The sequence below is a fragment of the Plectropomus leopardus genome, chromosome 2, assembly GCF_008729295.1.
Source record: "Plectropomus leopardus isolate mb chromosome 2, YSFRI_Pleo_2.0, whole genome shotgun sequence".
NCBI lineage: Eukaryota > Metazoa > Chordata > Actinopteri > Perciformes > Serranidae > Plectropomus > Plectropomus leopardus.
Genome location: NC_056464.1, coordinates 19,441,261 through 19,447,260, shown reverse-complemented (window position 1 = coordinate 19,447,260; position 6,000 = coordinate 19,441,261).

Genomic DNA, 6,000 nt, shown 5'->3' with positions numbered 1-6,000 from the left:
GTATATCCAACTTACTTTGGCATGCTGCTGCAGGCAGGTAATTCAACACATGCCAATGTGAAGTCACCTTTTTTCTCCAGATGTGTGGGAGGTTTTTGCCGGAAGCTGAATTATTAGCTGAGCAGGTGATTTAAGCGGCTAAAAAGCAAAGCAAAAGTAAAAACAAGGTATAAACAGTGTAGCTCTGGCGTTGGTCGTTGCCGCTGGTCTTACTACAGTGGTCAATGGGGAAAATAAGAATGACCGTATCTGAAGCCAGTGTTTGGTTTGACTGTTCTGGGCTACTGTAGAAACATGGCAGTGCAATACGTCAATCTCCATAAATAAAGACCTGCTCCCAATGTAGATATAAATGGCTCATTATAAGGTAACAGAAACACAATTCCTCTTATTATCAGGTGATTGTACACTAAAGAAAATATACCTATTATATAATTTTCCATTTCTGCCAATATATCCCCCTAAATCCTACACATCGGTTGTTTAAAAATTGGAGCATACATTACACTTGAAGAAATTTTTTTTTCACAATTTAAAGGATTTCAGAAACAAAATCAAGTTTTTCCTTCCCTCCTCTTCCTTCAGTTGTCCATCTGTTCGTCCCTTCTTTTTCCTATTTTGTAGTTAGCACCTAAGATGCAGATACTACCAAAAAAATACTGTCATGAAATATTATTACATATTCACATTACATACTGCACTTCTCTGAGCTGGAACAGACTCAGAGCCTGCAGATGACCTACATACACATGCTTTGCATGTAATATTTGGTTACGAGATCATTCATGCATTTATCCCCCCAAAAAATAAACAAAAAATGCATTATGAAACATTTAGAAATGGGTGGATCATATCAGGGTTTTGAGATTGAAAGGATTATATCAAATCCAGTTGTGGTTGCACAGTTTCCTGCTTTTGATATGTGTGAAGCTTTCTGTCACTATCTCCTATCTGTGCATCTGTCCAGGATGTTAGAGGGTTTGGTGCAGTGAGCATCATCAAAGAACGGCAAAGGCGTCGTCGGGCAGTTTAGGAGAGACGATGGCACGAGGCACGAGATGAGAGGGATTATCATTTCCTCTTTTTGGGTCTAAAAATAACCAAACCCTGCTCGTCTGCTGCCTGCAGCAAAACAGATTTAGCTGAATATGTTTCTCTCCAGTATAGCACAGACTCAGACTTGTTCATATGGTTTTAATAATGAAGCCCAAAAATGTATTTGATTTAGGAGAGAAAACAGCACTCTGTCCTCTGTCTGTTGAGGCATTTCTTCACTTTTTTTTTGGCTGGTTTGTCTGTGTTTTGTCTGTGTTGTTTGTATGTGGGTGTGCTGGTGTGGGGCATAGACAGTTGCCTTGGTGACTGAGCTGACAGTGATACATTGCCATGGCAACAGCACCAGTATTTTTAGCATTTCACAAAATGCAGGGGTGGCTTGGCCTCATTGTTCATTAAAAAAATATATTGACACAGCCTGAATAAATGACACCTGGCATAGAGCTTCATTTACGTAATGTTATTCTTTAAAAGAGTAAAATGAAAATCCTTTTGTTTTCACTGGATCAGGAAACTTGCTTGATTTCAAAATCTTGCAAGAAAACATCAGTTTGCGCAGCTTGCACTCACAGGTTTACTGTTAGTGTGATCAAACTGGATGTTATTGGATCAAAGCAGTAGTTTTGCAATGTACCAAAAGACCTAGTAAAGCCTGATTGACCCCAATAGCACACGGGTAAGTGTGAGCTATGATGTAAGAGGGTGCGATTAATCCTAGTCCACTGATAACGCACAAATGCAACGTGAAGGTGCACACACACAGCTGTTTGTGCGTGTGTGTTCGCTGTATGCAGGCCTGTAGTAAAAGACGGTGTAGATCTGAACACATGGTACGACAGTCGTCACAGATCAAAGTTTATGGAATTTCTTATCTGGTTGTCACTCTGCCAACCTGAACTCCTCGGCCCGATGGCTTTAAAAGGCCTTCTGTTGCAGACATTATCTCATGCTGCAAAAGAGAAGCCACTTCTCTGTGGAGCCAACCAGCGAAACAGGATGTGAACAAAAAAATGTTTGTATCCGTAGTTACAGCACATGCACTCTCACTCTCCCTGCAGCAACAACAGTGAAGTATGTGAGAGCTTAAAATAACTCAGACGAGAGTAAAGAAAGGTATGAGTTGTCAGCTCTATGTGAAAGTTTTGAAATGTATGAGCTGTCAAGACCTAAATGTGAGATACGGATTTGAAAACCAAGATTTCTTTATTCACAGGATTCTTTTATGAAACCAATATACATAGATATAAATAGTATAATCAAAATTACTGCAGATGGGTACCACAGGGGCAGACATGTTTGCATGATGTTAGAAAAAGTTGACTTATTGTGTAAGTCAGACAAAAATTGGACTTTTAAAATACATGCAAACATTTTAGTTGGACTGAAATTATACAAAGTTGAATTTCTCAAATTTGGGCTTACACACCTAGATAATGTTGTTTGGGATGATTTACTCTTTCATGTATATGCCTCAACTCGCCCTGAACTGGCCTAGGCGTTCTGGGCATGCTCCGTAATCCCCACGCTGGACTTTAACCCAAAAAATTTGAGGAAGTAAGCCCCAAGAAAAAAAGAAGAAAAACAAAACAAGAACAAGGAACCAGCTAAAGTGTAGACTATGTATGAAATGAACAGCGCTGAAAAAATTATCCATGTTGTCACCGTTCGACTTGGAGCCCGTTGGCCGCTTGCCAACTTGTTTGGTTTGTGATGTAACATGTCAACTGGAAGCAGGTCCAAGGGCAACTAGCTGGAAGGGGGCATATCGCCTTCCGTGGTGGATTTAGACATACTTACGTCAATAAATGGATTTTCCCCCGGTGCTTGTATACTGGCACAATGACGGTAGCTCGACTTAGCTGTGCATGTAAACATATTGACTGGGTCATCTCTGCCTTTTTCACAGCCTTAGGGGAAAGCAGAGGAAGCTTGTTTGTTTGGCTTTGTCTTTATTTGCACATAATTTGCAAATGAACATGAAGGAGAACTGCCTAAAAACCCTCCAGGCGATTTAAAAGAGGCATTTTCCGGAAAGCTTATTACAACAAATAAGCACAGTTATGTATTATACACAATTTGAATGTGTCTGTCAATAATCTCAGACATAACAAAATAACACAGCAGGGACAAAGGTTAGCATAGTACTTGACAACGCTTCCCAAAACATCCATCTGTATAACAGATATAATGATGCAGTCTTTGTCATAGAGGTGGCGGTCGTAGACTCAGGCAAAGAAGCTCATTAAGGCCACATTTTTACTGCGCTGATGGCTACACCTCGAGTATGCATGACAGTTACAGACAGCTGACTGTCCTAACCGTTGGTATCCAGCTGTCACAAAGTAGCTCGAGGGGACTTTAAGGAAGGGGTTATCAGTTGTGATTGCAAAATGTGCCACCACGTGCACATACATTGGGGACAAACATTTGCCTGGTTTGCCTGATCCCTGGTCACAATGCTGTTTTCACACCAGGAGCGATAAAGCAAAAAGCTACAAGACCTTTTCAATGGAAGCCATAAAAAAAACACCTGGAAAAGACAGTTAAAAGCTGCTCCACTCTGTACTCACTGACCTCGCACTCTGGACTTTATGACTTAGTTTTAATTTGATAAGCATTCACTTGTGATACGCTATTGTGTGTAGCTTTTTATTGCGTTTTGTATGTTATGTGCTGTTTGTGTAGTTTTAAATCGTGTTGTCTGTCTTGCGTTTTCCTCTTTGTGTCACTTTATATCATGTGCTGTTTGTATTATTTGTCTTGTGTGTTTCTTTTCTTTTTTGTCATCTTGTACAACTCTATGCTATCATGTCTTTGTTCTGTGTGTTTGTTCTCATCTGCTGAGGGACTGCAGATGCAAATTAGCTCTAAATTATAATCTGATACGTTTGTTTATTTAAGAAAAAACTATGAAGCTATAAATTGACACTTGTTAGGTGTTGTTGCTGACGGGCGTGACGTGCCTCAGATCAAAGCCTCGACTTTTGTTAGTGCTGTAGTTATGTGGTAAAGCGTCTTAAATGTTTTTGTTTCTCTCTTGTCGTGCTGTGTTCTTCAGGTTATTTGCTACATTCATGTGCTCCAAGATATGCAATGGGGCGATGAAAGGAGGCATTAAAATGAAGCTCAGTCATTGATCCAAAGCATAGGTATTTTTTGATAAAATACAAACTCCAGATGACGTTTAGCCGAGGTGCTTTGTGGCAAGTAGCAGACACAAACAAACCTATGACAAAGTCTTGACAATAACGAGCGCTTGAGCAACACTTCAAATGCGACATGGCGATAATGTAGCTGGTCACGCTTTTTTGGTATTGCTCATAGAGTGAACGCAGCATAAGACATGCACATGACAAGCCAGCAAAAAACTATAACAATAATATTGTGTAAGGCAAGGCAAGTTTATTTATATAGCACATTTTGGCGAAAAGGCAGGTCAAAGTGCTGTGCATGAAACATTAAGAGCATAGAGACAAAGTGCAAAAGAAGCATAGTATAACAAACATAATAAACACCATTGAAAGTGCACATTAGAATGAGGTTATTTGGGTGCTGTGTCTGTGTTGCCTCTAAACAGAATTTGAAGAAGATAGGTCAATGTTGAGCTTTTATTTGGTACATTTGATTTAAATTGAAAATAAAGTTAAGTTTAACAAAACAACCGAGAACTAGAGAATAGAAAATTTAAAAAATACAAGTATAAAATACTAGAATAATGTTTACAGTGCAGTGCAAGATGTGAGTAAATACTTGATTTAATAAAAGACAGACTTAAAGCTAATTCTCCATGGAGAGAGCAATGGTTTAAGATTATGCAAGAAATGTATTAAATGGAAAAAAAAGACTTACCAACTGAAATTTAGTACTTTACAGGACAAATTTACAATAAATTTGCCTGAAGCAAGATGCCAAACAATTAACAGTTTACTGTAAGTGAATAATAGCTAGAAAAGAGAATGCGTTTGTGTTTATGTATTGTATATGTATTCAGGAAAGCACAACTGACAACATATGTTCAAAGACCATGGTGTCACAACCTATTATGCAACTCTCCTTGACCTCCGGTCAGCAGTGTTCAGATAACAAAGTGCGGCAACCAGGGGGAATAAATCCCAGTTGATCAGAGGGAGAATTTATGATGCTATAAACCTGAACACACGGTGTTCTGTTCTTACAGCTGTTGGCCCATTTTTATATCAGGCCAGTTGTATCGCCTCGACAGCAGTGGTAACCCCGATGGCACGTTCTCAATGTGGATTCTTGGCCCCTCTTTAGCCTCTTTTGTCTCTGATGGCCCATTTGTCATGTATGTGACTAGATAGATAAATAGTATGCATACAGAGACTGATTCTGTGTCAGTTTTATTTTGGACAGGACCATTGATTATATAACTCCTCAGTGGTGTTGTGCCTTATTTCTCACCAGCTGCCATCGGCGGGTGTGTCAGGCCATCAGCAGCTGCTCTCTAAGTTTATTTATATAAATTTTGAGAGCAGCAAGAGACCAGTGTCTCTTGTCTGGTGAACAGGCTCTCACACACAGTCTAATTCACATATTTATACAGATGGATGGTAAGTGACAGGTGGGCCCAAATCATGCCAGGGAAATGTGCAGCGCAGCATAAAAAAGCCCCCTCACTTACAGGGCCAAACATCCAGGCCTGTACACTTCCTATTAGTTTCACATAGCCAGACTTATATCCACACTTCGTTTTAGATCTGTGCCAGCGCCGGAGAAAGGTCTTGCTGAACCTGTCCTCATTCTGCACTAAGGGGAAAAAACACACTCTAGGATGTTTTTATTTCTTTAAACCAATCACAATCATCTTGGGCAGCACTAAGCCCAGCATGCAGCGACTGTGCCCTTGCAAAATAGTGTTAGGTGGGAAATGTTTTAGTCAAACATTTGCAGAGGCGAGCTCAGACTTTAACATGGCTAAATCCC